Raw genomic sequence first — 14,804 nt, 5'->3', positions numbered from 1 at the left:
GGCGGAGGGGGCACAGCGAGACGGGTGCTCACTGCCCTCTTCGGAGTGCTCGCTGTGTGATTCAAAACCTGCCACTTCGCCCGGTGCCTCGCCTTCTCCAGCCGTGAAACTAAGGTGGTGGCTGACTACCTGCTTGTTGTAGCACTGAGGCTTAATTCTTTGGAGGTCCTGGATGGAGGGAGGTGTTGAGAGCTCGTGTGCTCAGTGCTCACCGACAGTTGTTTCAGGTTCCAAGTCTTGACGTTTTACTTGGATGACCTCTGCATCTCAAAATTGCCTCAGTGCTTTTCCCTACAAAGCAAGTCTCTGCACTGATTCGTCTTGAACTGGAAACTTGCATATTTGTTTGCTTTTCAGGCAATTCTATTATATTTCTGTATAACTCTTGTCTATTCAGAATGCTACAGCCTTGGTTAATATTTGTCAAACGGCGCTCTGACTGTCTAAACTACTGGGACGAGTTTCATTTTATATGTCATCAGTAGGGGCAGAATAAGGAGCTTCGTGCTTGGCCTATTTGCTGTAACACAGTCTCAGGGCCATTGCATCAGAGTCAAAACAAGGAGCAGCTTGTTTCCAAACAAGAAGTATGGAGGAAAGTCTTCTCTGCCTCCTTCCCTGTAAGGGAAAAGAGAGGCGAGAGGGGGGCGGTGGTGGGGGAAGAAAGTTATCTTTAACAGATTCTAAAAATGCCTTTTTCCAAATATGCAGTCAGTCCCTTCAAAGGTCTCTTTGTTTATTTTCAGGAAGAAACCCAAGACAGCTGAAAACCAGAAGGCGTCTGAGGAGAATGAGATTACTCAGACGGGTGCATGCAGCGCCAAGCCGGGCCTTCCCTGCCTGAACCTTGAAGCTGTTCCTTCTCTGAGCCCGGCCCTCATCCACTCTCCACATTCACCAACAAACCTGCACGCACACACAGGGTCATCTGATTGTGAGTACACCAACGTGCTGCTGGGGTTCTTGAAAACACTTCCCTTACTGTGCACCAGGTTTTCCAGCTGGATGCTCGTCCCATAATGTCATAAGCAGGACTTTCTCAGGGCTTACCTTTTCCCTTCTTTGGGAATAGCATCTAGAGCAGAACATTTTTGTGTTAAGGTTGTGATAATGCAGTCAGCCAGGGAAAGCTGAGAGCATGTTGTTAGGTCAGGTTGCTGCGTATTACAAATTAAAAAGGGAAGACCCCTCAAGCATGTCCCTGTCCAGCTAGAACTGTTGCTCCCCACCAGGTAGTCACATGCTTCTCATTACCCAACCGTATTTCCTGGCTGGGGGGTTTCAGCCTGTGCTGATAACAAGTGCCTGGCTCTGTAGCCCAGGTCTGTTAAGTTTCTACGAAGAAAGGAGAGTGTTTTGTGAAGAGGATCAGTCTGTGAGAGTCTGGAAAATCTTTGTAGGCTTGTGTGGTTGTACCAGCTTCAAGGCCCTTGTTTTGAGGGCATTCACTTTCAGATTACTCAGCATGGGTTAATTGCCCTTTAGAAAATGTTCTTCTCCATTTTGCCAAAAAATACAAAAATAAGGGAGGGAATTATTAAAACTGGATTTTGAAAAGTCATCTTACCTCGCCAGCTCTTCAAAACATTGTCATTTCACAGAAGTCCTTGCCTGGAAGTCTCTTGGACAAGAATGTGCGGGGTAATGTGAATCTCATCGCTTACTAGTTTTAGAATATATAGTTTGCCTCTTCTGCAGTGGTTTAAGATATTGTAAAATTTAGAAGACGGGGGGGGAGGGGAAGAAGAAGGTTGAGGACACCAGGTTTCAACAGCTCAGAAACCAACCAGACTTTGCAAAAGCCTATTAGAAAAAAAAAAAAAAAAAAAAAAAAAAAAAAAAAAAAAAAAAAGCAGGGCATGACAATAAAAAATCAGATTAAAAAGTATGTGTATCCTTTTCTTTTTTTAATTTAAAAATCCTGCCTCAGGGCCAAGCTTGGAAGCAGTTGGGTTATAGGGATCATCACTATCAAAATCACTTTAGCTGCAATTCATTCCTGTTGGCTTCTGACTTTATTCATTATGAGCTTCTGCTAGAGATCTTGATTTTAATAGAGCTGGTAAACATTGGGGAGAGTTTCCTAAATCTCACCTGGTGATTTGGGGAGAAGAAAGAGGTGTGAAACAATTGAACAGCAGGCAGCATGCAATTTAGTGTATACAAGAATTCTCTTCAAATTGGAGATGTCAGGCTCTTTGTTGAAGCTGGGGTGCAGTTTTGTCTTGTAATGTTTTCTGAAAAGAAAAAGCTTGTGAAAAGATGCAAAAAATGAGCAGAACAACAAGAAAAAAATAATCCTTATTTTCAAACAAAGAATCCCTTTATCCCATTCACAAAGATGAAAGAGTTCATTAGTAAATGGGATTTGAAACCTCACACTGATTTTTTTGACAGCACAAATGGAAACCCATGAAAGCAACCTTAGGACAGAGGCCAGCAGGGATTGTTGGGAACTTGGAGAATGAACTCCTGCTTTTGCTTTCTGAGGTGGCCAAGTTCAGGGTGGAGAATATTGGCAGAGGGCAGCAGGGAAGGTGGACCCTGCAGCTCTTCATGCTCTACCTGTTCTGTGAACAGTGTCTTTTAGACCTCTAAGTTTTTAGTGTCTCCAAGTCACCTTCTGGATGATGTCAAAGGTCTTTTCCAACCTAAACAATTGAATTATTCTATAAATAGGAATAAGCTGCCAGCCCAGGTTAGGTGCTCCTCTCACACTGAAAGTGTGGGAGATTTTTTTCAGAAAATGGGTTTAATAGCAATTTCAGCATTAACATTGTCCTATCTTGTGAATTGTTGAAAATTAGCTCCCAAAATATAGCTAGAGTCCTGCAAAAATTCAGGAAATGGTAAGACCTCTTGTGGTATTGATCTCTGCTAGCTGATCCCATGTACTTTGAAACCAATAGAAAATCTCACAATTATTTATGGTGGGTTATGACCTTTATCAGGCTGTATTTGTTAGGGTAGTTATGCATTTAATTAATGTTTGGCATGCCCTTGCAAAACAGCAAGAACCCACATGAACTAAAATGAGACATGATGAGTATTTACTGCATACTTGCTGTAGTTTTCTGCCGTGTTTTGTGGTATTCTTTCTTAATATTCCTCAATCCTCAGTGCTGGAATATGTTCACGGACACAAAGGATTGATTTTTGTGGCTCCCAACATTAAAAATGGGTTTCCCTGCAGTTACAAATGCTTTCTCCATACCTCTGATGTGCCCTGTCATTTGGATTGATTCTTTCCCCTCACTCTAGAATCTCTTTCTTTGTCCTTCTCTTCCCCTTCTCTCAGAGCTATGTTGCCACGTCTTTCTTCCTCTCAGCTTTGGAACCCATGGTGATGCTTTTCTTCTTAGGGCCAGCAAGACTTTCTGTCTTCCCCTCTAAAGGTATTTTTAGACAGCACAACATTGCATCTCTTCCCTTGCCCAGGCCATCCTACTGCCTGTACCCCCAGAGCTGGGCAGATACTTCATTTTCTAAGAACATTCTTCATTCTGCTGGGGAGTTTTCTAGTGGAAGTCAAATAATACAAAAATACTTTTAAAACTAGAGTTACACAGGAAGTTTGGGAAGAATTTTCTCTGAAAAGACCAGAAACACCCAGAAAGAGTCAGCATGGTAGCATTTATCAATTCTTGGAAAAATGCACAGATGTACAGATGGTTTCATAAGACCTCATTCATGTATCTGGGAGGGAAAAAAAGGCTTAGATTTTATGGACCACCTTTTCAAATCAGTTTGAAATCTTCACTGACCGTTTTGCATGCACAGTCACTTGGCTTGGCAGAAAACAACACCACATATTTATTATTATGAGAAACGTTCAGAAGCCAGTCTACTCTAAAATATCAGGGTGCTTTTTGGAATGATTCAGATCAAATTTTTTTTTTCCAAGCATAGGAAGTAAAAACTCTGTGATAGCCATCTGCTCCTCAGCTGTAAAAGGCAGAGGTGAAGAAAGCCTAAAGCAATAGTCTGAATGCCAGTCTTACTGATATGAATACTTAGCAAAAAAAAAAAAAAAAATCCTGGGTAAAATCATATGTGGTACACAGCATAATTTAGGGTTTCATTCTGTAGCATAGTATGTTCTACATGCTGCTTCTGGTGCTACTTATTCCAAATGGAATTACATTATTCCTCAAATTTGTAGGACTGGGTCTTAGATTTCTGGGTTTGAACACTGTATTTCCAGCACAGATGAATCCTTGAAGCTGAATACAGAACACAGGATGCACTGTGTCCAGTCCCATCTCTTCTAGTCTTGGGAAATGCTGATTCATGCAATACAATTGAAGAAACAAGTTAGAGGAAGAGGTGCTGCCTGAGGTAACTGTTTTCATGAGAGCTTGGCAGATAAAAAACACCATTTTGAATTAATTTGGAATTAAGTGATAGAGTGAGCTGATAGAACTCCAGCTGAGTTATACCTCTAGCTGCTCAGCTGTCACAAATGGATCTATCTGCTTACCCAGAAGAAAGGTGCTCATGCAAGGACAAGGTTCTGGAAAGGTTATAAAAAAGCAAAGGAAAGCAATGAGATTTGTGCTATTCACATTTTTTCACATATTCCTTTGCTTGTGGATAGAGAATGCATAAAGTGCTTAATAAGGTTGTAGTTCAAAGGCTGAACAGCCTCAGGTAAAGTTTCTAAAAATTTTGGTGAGAGGAAGAAGGTCATCAGGACCTGGCTGTATTTAAACTGGTTTGTTCTGCATAGGCCACTTATTTCAGGAGCCTTTCAGAAAGCATGTATAACTGTATATGTTTTGCAAGTGCCAAAAGATAAGATCACTTTGGCAGAAACTTCCACGAGTTCTCAAAGATACAATCAGACAAAAACTTCATTCAGGCTCTGATGTATGCATCTTAACAGATGTGTCCAAACTCAAAGGAATCCCACGGGAACAGTGCAACTGAATCTCTTTGTCTCTATTGATAGTTAAAGAAGTTATTCTTAGACATTGGATGGTCCATCTGTGAAGGAATTTGTTCCAGACAAGACAAAAGCAACATCTTTGCAAAGAGTTTCCATGGGACTGAGAGGCAGGTTGGACAATCACTAAAAAAACTTCTGAAGCAGTATTTATGATTTCAGAGAACACAGAATTCTTGTAGAGACCTGAGATTCTGGTAAGGAATGAGTTGAGAAGAAAAGTAAGGCATGAATATTTTTTGAAAAATCTGTTAAACAATCATTGTCAGGTTGTCGAAATAAGGGAGGACTTTCTAAAGTTATGTTTTAGCAAGGGACAGGGAGTTTTTTTGCATTAAATAGAATGTACTTTATAAACACTGTCAGTGATAGACCATATCTGAACTCTTTGCCCCTACATGCTCAAGTACCATGGCTGACTTGGTCCAATTCCAGCATTTTTCAGCTTTCACAGAACGAGAACATTGAAGCAGAGTATTTGCTTTTTTTCCTTGTAAGTGCTGATTTTTGTAGCTTCTTAGCCTTCCAGCATGACAGGAAAAGACAGAGTGGGAACCTCACAAGATTCCTGTACTCCACAGAGCATTGAGAGTGAATATGGAAACTCTGGGGTTTCATTTTCTTGAGCAGCTAGAGGATCCCACCATTCTCTTCCCATGAATTTTCCAGTTTGATTTGCCTGGGGCTTATACAGAGGCTGGGTAGATCTGAAGGTGGTTTGGCCTCTTCTTTACCTTTTAGCTTTCCTGTGTTTCTCTTTGAGGTTCTGTGGCAGGAAGAGAATGGTTACATGCCCTGATGGTCTTCCCCTTCTCCCTGGAAATTTGTGGCTGTGATTCCCTAGGAGCTGCTCTGGAGCTTTCAAGTAGTCTTCACTCTCAGTGTAGACAAGAGGGACCCTGATTCTACCAGCTTCCTTGTTTAGAAAGTCAGGCAGTATGTCAATAGTCATTTCAGCTGTATTTTTGCTAATCTATGTATGGCATGTCTGAGGTAATGCTGAATATTTTTAGGTTGTTTTTGGTGACCTAAGAAATTATGTATGTTTAGATATCTATTTTAGATGATATAATAATAATAATACCGGCCTTTTCTGTAGAAAGCTAAACTGAAAGCAGGGATATCCATAGTTCTCAAATACTGATGTCGCAACACTTAATTGTACTTTCATCTTGCAGAACATTTGAAATTTTGTTTAGTAACTGTTTGTCTTTTTAGTAGTTGTAAGTGATTTCTATGTCCCGTGCACCTGTATTTTTGTTTGTTAAATTATCAAAGAAATTTATCAGTCAGGAATAACTTGTATTTTCATAGAAGCAGATACGTGTTGCTTGAATTGTGTAGGGACAAAAGTAGGTACAAGCAGAGGTATGCAAAGCTATAAGCTGACTTCACCCTGCCTCTTGAAAAAGCCATCACAATACACTGAAGAACTGGCAGTGAAAAATGTTGTACTAGTGGTAGGAACTGGTCTCTATATTCTAATCAGTGCACTAAGTGAGTTTTGTCAGGTTGGTCTCTGGGGCTTTTCGTCTCTTGAGAAATGACTAATAGCATATGGTACTTCACTTACAAAGTCAGTGAGTATGTTTTCAGAAGCAACTGTGGAGCTCAACTTCCACTGATGCATAAATCACTTACATTTCTAACACATAGATGCCTTAGAAAATTTGTCTAATTATCCTAAATGTTGGTTCTGTTATTTGATGTCCCTGTTATACTGTCTTGGTGTTAGGTTGTGGTGTTCAGTGCTTTTCTTACTGCTCTCCATTTAGAGAACTGTCAATTGTAACATGCAGAGTCTCAGCTTTGGTTTAAAACTGCCGTGCGTGCTCCCAACTCTCGTGATTTCCGGGGACATCTTGAAGATATTTCTGCAGTGTCTCTATCCTTTCTAAATATCAGGGAAAAGGAGAAGACTTACTGCTCTTTACAGTTCCATAGCTTCTATTCTTCAGGTGTCTGGGTTGGTAATGCTGTAGTGTTTCTCCTTGTAAGTCATGCTGCAGGCAGTAAGACACACTCTAACTCTCCATTAAGATGTCTGCAGTATGTTTCTGAGTTTACTTTGTCGTGTCTTCAGAGTCAGCCCCCTCCAAAATTTTAATTACTGTTGTTTATGTTTACAGTCTTCAGTAAATCCCTCTTTTGTATATATTTCAGCTGCTTCACTCATGAAATGAGGGACTGATGAATATGTACAAATATCTATCACTGTTCAGTGTATCAAGATGTTCTAGTACTTTTTTCAATATTTGGGATTTTGTTTGTTTGTTTTTGTTGGGGGGGTTTGTGTTTGGTTCAGTTTGGGGGTTTTTTTATAAGTCTCCAGAGCAGTGCTTTCCTCTTCTCCCCTTGAGCTGGCTTACCTTCTTCCATGATACTCCATCTTGAAAATGAACCAATAATGTCAATTCCACAGCAGAGTTTCTGTAATCTCCTTGATTACCTTTACTGCTCTCATAGATAGTAGTCTTGTTAACACAGTGACACTACTACTTGCCTACCTAATCTATCAATCCACATAGTCTGCAGCACTTCATAGATACCAATCGTTGTTCTGTTAACTTTCTCTGTCTGATATGTTTAAATAATGTTTTATTACAGTATTTGTCTTTATGCTTTTAGTGAGTTTTTCTTTAAATTTCCTCTTCACCCTTCCTAATCTTTGTTTTACATCTAGTCTGCTACAGTTTATGCTCAGTTCTATTAATGTCACTTGGTCATGATTTCCATGTTTGGAAGAATAAATTTTCAGCTTTAATGAACTCTTATACCTTGTTATTTAACCACTGTAGCATTTTCTACTTCCTCATTTTTCTTTTGTTGTCGTTGGATAGGCATATGGACTCTATTAAAGTATTATTAAGGCCACCTCCCTACTGTTCTTAGGGATTTTACTTCCTTATCTTTTCCTTTCAGACCCTTTCTGACTAACTTCCTCTTCTTTTTTTCCTTTCAATAGTTGTTCTTCTCAAAGTTTCACATACCAAAACTGTCACTTTGTGATCTGCTTGAAGGATATCAAACATAATCATGCCAATCATTGTTATTTCATGTCTTAACCATACATGCTACTGCTGTCATCTCCTCTGTCTTAATTGGGTGAGAAAACTAAACCAAATGTGCCATTTCCCTAATACGGTCTTCAGAGGAGTACTTCAGTGTTTGACAGGTGACTCCTGTTTGAAGCAGCTGCATCTCCATCTCCTTTTGTCCTACTGTGGGTTGTTAAAATGCTGTGCAGCTCAGTGCTTGCCTCTCTCCTGGTTAGTCCCTTGTGTGCTGTAGGGAGACACCTTCCATGCATTGAGAAACATCAACTGGTGTAGGAGTGGCCTGGTTTGTTGCAGCTACAAGTCTCCAAAGTTACAGGTGTAAAAACACACTTGGTCACCTCCTGCTCCTTTTCACCACTGTGATCTGTTTAGCATTGAAGCTTTTTGCTCTTTTCCTGTGAGCTTCCATAGTCACTTTCTCCTCTTTTGTTTACCTGTGGTAGAGTAGCCATGTAATCTTTGTGCGGTGATCCCCCTCAGTAACTTTAGAACAAGGTATGGCCAAATGAGTATTCATATTAGAGAAAACCAGAACAATTCTTGCATTGTTCTCCACTGAACAAAGGGAGCTCTTTCATTTGAACCTTTTTTTGAACTAAAGCCTTAACATGGTAGTGGGAGAGAACCTGAAACATAAAACCAAGAGATTGTTTAATACCACCTACTAATGCTTATAAAGTGTGCTAAGAGGTGTTGCGGGGTAAAATCATGTTCACATGAAATGTGGTGTTTGATCTAGTCCATGGGTGAGAGTCAGTTGTAAGCCATCAGAATGTCACTGAACTTCATTTGCATCAGGCTGTTTGCCTGGCATCCCGGTGCATGGAGACCTTAGCGGCGTGTTCTGGCTGGCGCTGTGCATTTGAATTCCTGAGGACACCAAGTGCTATTGTTTCTAGAGGGGATGCCATTGTGCCATCTCTTCATTTATATTTTTTGTGGCTGTTTTCATTGTCCATGGAGTTATTCACGAGGCAAAAATAACCATGAGATCCAGTCTTATGTATCTACCATTCAGGAAATAGAGTACAATGAGAATTCAAGAATCTGTCGGCACAAATACCTCCTTGAGGAATTAACTGCACCTATGAAAAAGAGATAAACATATAGTAGAACCCCGACTCATCCCAGCTTTGTTGTGTTAAACACTGAAAAGATCTCTGCCTGGCTGGAATGTGCAGTATATACTCTGTATCCATCTGTGACATGTAGTGAAACGCTGCTTCTTGAAAACCCACGAGAGGGAAGTAGTATAAATTAAGAGTAATCTCACAGCAGCTATTTTTGCGTTCTTAACCAGTGAAAATGTAAGTGTAGCAATATTGTGCATCTATTAAAAATCTTGAAAGGCTCTTTATAACTAGATGATAGGAGTGATAACGTGTAATTTATTGATGTTACACAGATAGAGGAAGAAACTCACAAAGTAGCAATTTTTGTGTGAAAAGGGGTATGATACAGGAAATAAAAACAGAGAAAGGGACTTCTTGTAGTTTCATGCCTGTGTGGGCAACCATGTCAATTTTAACAAGAATACCTTGTGCTTTGATCCTATGCTACATTCAAAAGTAAAACTTCCAGATGCTATCTCTGGTGCTTTTGGATGAGTAGAGGGTAGAATGTGCCTGAAGGCAGACCTGAGAAACAACTCCCGTGCACTGCATTAGTATCACCTGTTGGTGTCTGAATGCTTGTGTATACATGTAATTCCAGGGCCTTTTCCGTAGGGAGTGAGGGGAAGAACTGGAACTGACAATGTACATTTAATGCTAGAGTTCCATCTGATCGTATCAAGCCACCCAGGAATGCTGTGTTCTTGCTTATTATTCCCTTGATTTATTAGTTTAAAGTGTTCTGCCATACATTTCTATTCCTATCAAAGCTAAGTAGGTGATTTTGGAAATAAGTCTGTTCCCAGAGATTGCAGAGGTCTCACTGAGGACAGAAACATTTCCTGTGGCCTTCAGTATTGTAGACATGAGCATGTTCTGTTTCCCACTGATATTTAAATCTGAACTATAAGCAGGCCTGAGCATTCATCCCATAAATTCAAAATAAAGAAGCCACAGTCCAAAACAGTATGAATATGTGTCTCACAATATTTCTAAGTTGAAATATTCACCAAAGCACCCAGTTGTACTAGTTAACAATTACCCTTTCACTAGTAGATAAAAAAGACGAGTGGAAAAAACAACCAAATAAGATCTAGCATTTTCATGTGATAGTTTTCCTCTACTCGGGGCTGAGACAGAGGCACTGGACAAGATAAAGGAATCTTTTCTCAGCCCTGAGGACTGGCATTTACATTTTTTCATCCACCCCTTGTTTCTCCCATCAACCATAGTTCTGTGGCCAGAACAAAATCTCCTACACTGAAAGGCTTTTCTCTGGAATCGTGGAGGAAATAAGCAGTGCTCTTCCACAGGGTCTCCCACAAAACTCAGCCATAACTGACAGCACCCTTTTCCTAACAGACTGCAACACTCATTCCCTCTAGAGGATTCTAGCTTGAATGGAAACCTTCTAAACAGGTAATTACCTCAAGAGGTTTTAATCTATATTTTCCTTTTAACCAAAGCCCACAGGCTTTCAGGCTTACTGTATTTAACCACACTCAGGTTGATACACTTTTTACTCCTTGTCTTTCTGCCTGGGGGAACACCTAACAATGCAGGGGAACATGAAGGAATTCATGGAATAGCAGTTGTCTCTTTTGGAGATGTTTTAATATATTTGCAGCTATTAGCCTTCTGATTCATTCCTCCTCCAGACACAGCTCCCACCTTCAACCCTAGACCCTTCTGCTCCCTAAACAAGTTTTCTTAGAGAGGATAGAAGTTTATACAGGCCCGCAAAGCAAGACAATCAAGTGTAATCCTTATCCACTTTCCTTATGGGGATTCAGTCTGAAATACACTATTAGTATTTAAACAAAAGCTTTTAAAGCAGGTGAAGGTATTCTTAAGGACTAGAATAATCTTTTAATCTGGACCATAGAATAGCAAAGCAAATCACCTTGTTTGCCTACATTTTCCCAATTTTTTTTTTTTCCAAGAAGCATCTGCCTAATCTTTTTTTGAGTGAGGAGTGCTCACACCAGCATTGCTGGCCCATCTCCCCCTTTCCCTGCTCAGTGACTCTCTTGCTGTGGGTCCACCAGTGAAGCATGCATTCCAAGTAACAGCACCTAACACTGGGAAGGAAAACAAACAATAGATGCACCTAGATTTTTAAAGAGCTGAACTGCCTTAAACTTATAGCCAGTTAAAACAGTTGGACCATGCTGAGGCTTGGCAGGATCATGCACGAGCTCTCTGGGAACAAGAGAGTGCAGTTGAAACAGATTTCATGTAGAACATGAAAATGTTTCCTACTGAAGAAGGGATGAGCACAGCGTCGTTTCTCTTCCTAGGAAATGGTGCCATCATGTGGAGACGTTGTTTTCTCTGTTTCCTGTTTTAAGAGGGCAGTTCTGAAGTTTTTTCCCTTTACGTTTTTAAGAAGTGCATTAAAATGCTATTTGGCAAATTTATATTTTACTATCATAAATAGATTACGACTGACTGGGGGCACGGGAATTAACACCCTTGAAGTGATATGGCCACAGTCTGTTGAAATCCCTTTTAATGCAGCTGTGATGACAGCTGCAGGGCTTCTTCTGTAATGTCGTACATGTTGCTTGAAGGTGGTGTAGATACCCTCAGAAGTATCCCCTGTCAATGCAGTTCATTTCTTTGCAATGGAGGTACAATGGCATGGCTGTAGATAGTCTGCAGACAAGGTCTGAGAGAAGAACTGAGATAAACAGTGTGCGTATGTGTGTGCCACCGTTTCACATGGAGGTATATTCAACTGGACCCCAAATACGTGCCTGGGAATAAAAAAATGGCTTTTGCCTATGCCCTCTTCAAAGTGTCTTTGGAATTTCTAAAATAGTAAGTATAGTATACAAATCAGATTTAAAGTGGGGAAAGTAAATATCCTGGCTCAAAATGTAATACTTCTCTAACTTAAAAAAGCTGAACATGCTGTAGCACTGACTTTGGTCACTGCGCTGCTATGAATTCCAGCCAGTTTTTAACTGGTGATTTACAATTGTAAGTAGGATGCCGACCCTAAAGAGGAATGGAAGAATTAAGGCACTAGAGTACATTGAGAAGAAAACTAGGTTTTTTGTAACCTGGAGTATAAAATTTGAAGAGATCTGTGGAATTAATTCTTGATATTTCTGTAGTATTCTTTATCCGAGGATGCAAAACAATCTATTGCAATTCCTTGAGGCAGGCAGTCCTGCAGGATTGGGTGCATGATGCTGTCCCTCTTCTAGGTGTGGAGCAAACTGAGGCACAGACATTGCCACTTGTGGTTGTCAGAGCAAAGAGGATTAGTGCTGATGGACACCTCCTGAGGTGTGTCAGACAAAGCACAGGAAGGTAAGGTAACTCTCTGCCTGCCCCCCAGGCCTGGAGGCTGAAGTAAAAGCTTTTGTGCTTGACACTGGGGATTTGTATCCACTTGGTATAGAAGCCATTTTATGTACAGAACACCTATGGTTTAGTCTTCAGTTTTGTATAAAATGGGTATTTCATCATTCGGTAAATGCTAAAGAGGACAAGGCTATTAACTGAATAAATCATCCATAGGAAATTTGCTGAGCATTCTCTAGTCTGCAGAAAAAATCTCCTGAAAAAAGTTTAAGCAAACTCCTTCTTATTTGCCATCTCCTTGGTGTGTTTTCTCCTTGGAGAATAAGGTTGTGTTTATGTGTGCACGCATTTCTGTCTTTCAAACAAATGTAGTTATTAGCTACAAAATTTAGAGAAGTTTGACAGCTTTCAGAACGCAGTGATTCTTCCTTCCATAGAGTGTATTACTGACACATTAATAGATGTTGTGCTGGTAAAAATACAGTACTTCCTGTTAAATGTAGACTGCTACATATTTTGATTCTAACAACAATCTGGTAGGGTTAGGGCAATTTGTGTAGTGTCATCTGGTGTTTGTTTTGGATAGATATTATAGAAGGAGATACTGATTTTCAAGATGTTCAAGCAGATGATTGGGTGAAAACTCCAGCAAACCTTTAAAGCAACAGAAAGCAAGGGCTACTCCTGGTCAGGTCTCCTGCTGAGGATACAAATGTTCTTCTGTGTTCCTGAAACTCCATAGTAGCTTTTCCTCTTGCAGGCCCCTGTTTAGAATGAGGCCAAATATTCAGAAGAATCAGTCTGAGCAGGCGTGGCTGAATTGCTCTCTGTGGCATCTTTGAGATCCACTGAGAAGTCACACATTGCCAGGTTTTCAGCATTTGAATTCTGGTCACTTCCTTGAGTGGAAGGAATGTTACTCCACTAAATTGGTCCCAGAGAGTTGGAACCTGATGCAGGACTAATGTTGTGTGTGGAAACACTAGATAGGAATTTTTGTTCTGTTAATCCAGTTTTATAGTGACTAACTTGATAACAACAGAAAATAAAGCTTTATCAGTTGGGATAAAATCAGGTCATTGACGCTGAAGAAAGCACCCATGGTTGTTGAGGTGCAAAGTTTGGAATACAAGACATTAATGTATGGAAATGAGAGCTTCCTATGGAAATTGTGGGGCTATAGTAGCTTTCACAGATTGTTATGGATGTGCTGTATTTAGACTGAACTGTTGTGTATATGAGAGTTGAGATCTTCATTCCAACATAAGGATTTTTTTTACTCACATCTTTCTTAAGGAAGATCTGTTTGGATAACAGGGCTTTGTTTGCTTGGGGTTATTTATTCTGTAAGGTCTCTAAGGAGTATCATAGACAGTGATATATAGGCAACCCCTTTATTCACCTCCCTCAGCTAGAGTACTTTATCTATGTTTGGGAACTGCATTTTACATGAAATAACGACAGGCTGGAGAGAAGATGGAAGAAGATGAGAAGAAGGAGAATACCTATAACCAGTGAGGATGATTTGGAGACCTGAGTTTGTATTTTCTAGAAAAGACAGGTCTAAAGAAGAAAAGTGAGGCACTTTCCAGTATATGAGGGAGTGCTGTAAAGAGGAAAATGGTCAGTAGCTGTCTGTTAGAGGAAGGGGTTGCATAATCAGTTTCAAAGTTAAATACTAAGAAATCTCTCTTGCTAGAAAGATAATAGACTGTCTGTCTGGGGAGGGAGGGGAAATCCACAATGCTGTTTTTGCAAACATGGTAGACAAATTTCTGAAGGGATAGTGTAAGTAAATTATTCCCACATGAGGGAAAAACAGTGGACTAGATGACTGTCTGAAGAACATAATGCATCCATTTGGTACAAACAGGAGGCCATCTAACAGCTGGTGTGGAGACCAAGGATTAAAGATTTCCAAAACTACACATGGTAGAGGAAGAGAGTAAGGACTAGAGGATACTGCTTGTCTCCAGCAGCAGCAGCAGGTTATTAGGTTTGTTGTGCTCCCAGGGACTAGTGGCTGGATTACTGATGCACAGAAAAGCACTTCCAGAAGCAGGAAGACCACTTACCAAGCCAAACTTCTACATCTTTGTCCTAGCCCAGGGTGTTCTCCCAGCTAGGGAAACACTTGTCATTCTGATAATAAGAACATAAAGAGACCATATTCTGTGTGAGATACAGTGTCTCCCAGCTTCTCCACCATCTCTCAAAGAGTGCATTCTTTGCAATGCAGGGCTTGGGGAAGGTTGTCAGAAAGACAAACTTGGCAAAAATACCGAGCTAGTTGATCTTGTCTGAGACGTCAGTGAGATGTTTTGCCAGACAATTTTCTATATTATCCTGCAGAAGATTGAGGCAAAAACTAAA

At 40.3% G+C, this 14,804-nt stretch overlaps 1 protein-coding gene across 1 annotated transcript in view; it reads left to right on the top strand.

The window, feature by feature from the left end:
* Positions 1 to 750: 750 nt before the first annotated feature.
* Positions 751 to 14,804, top strand: part of ZBTB20 (zinc finger and BTB domain containing 20) — a 54,080-nt gene continuing 40,026 nt past the window's right edge. Inside the window, exon 1 of the mRNA XM_066175257.1 lies at positions 751 to 934. The gene's annotated coding sequence lies outside the window, so the exon portion shown is untranslated. The remainder of the gene's footprint in view (positions 935 to 14,804) is intronic.

The sequence above is a fragment of the Chamaea fasciata genome, unplaced genomic scaffold, assembly GCF_029207755.1.
Source record: "Chamaea fasciata isolate MVZ Bird 193981 ecotype frontalis unplaced genomic scaffold, bChaFas1.0.hap1 SCAF_2, whole genome shotgun sequence".
NCBI classification, from domain to species: Eukaryota; Metazoa; Chordata; class Aves; order Passeriformes; family Sylviidae; genus Chamaea; species Chamaea fasciata.
The sequence above is the reverse complement of the archived record's forward strand: the minus strand, read 5'-3'. Positions and strand labels throughout refer to the sequence as shown.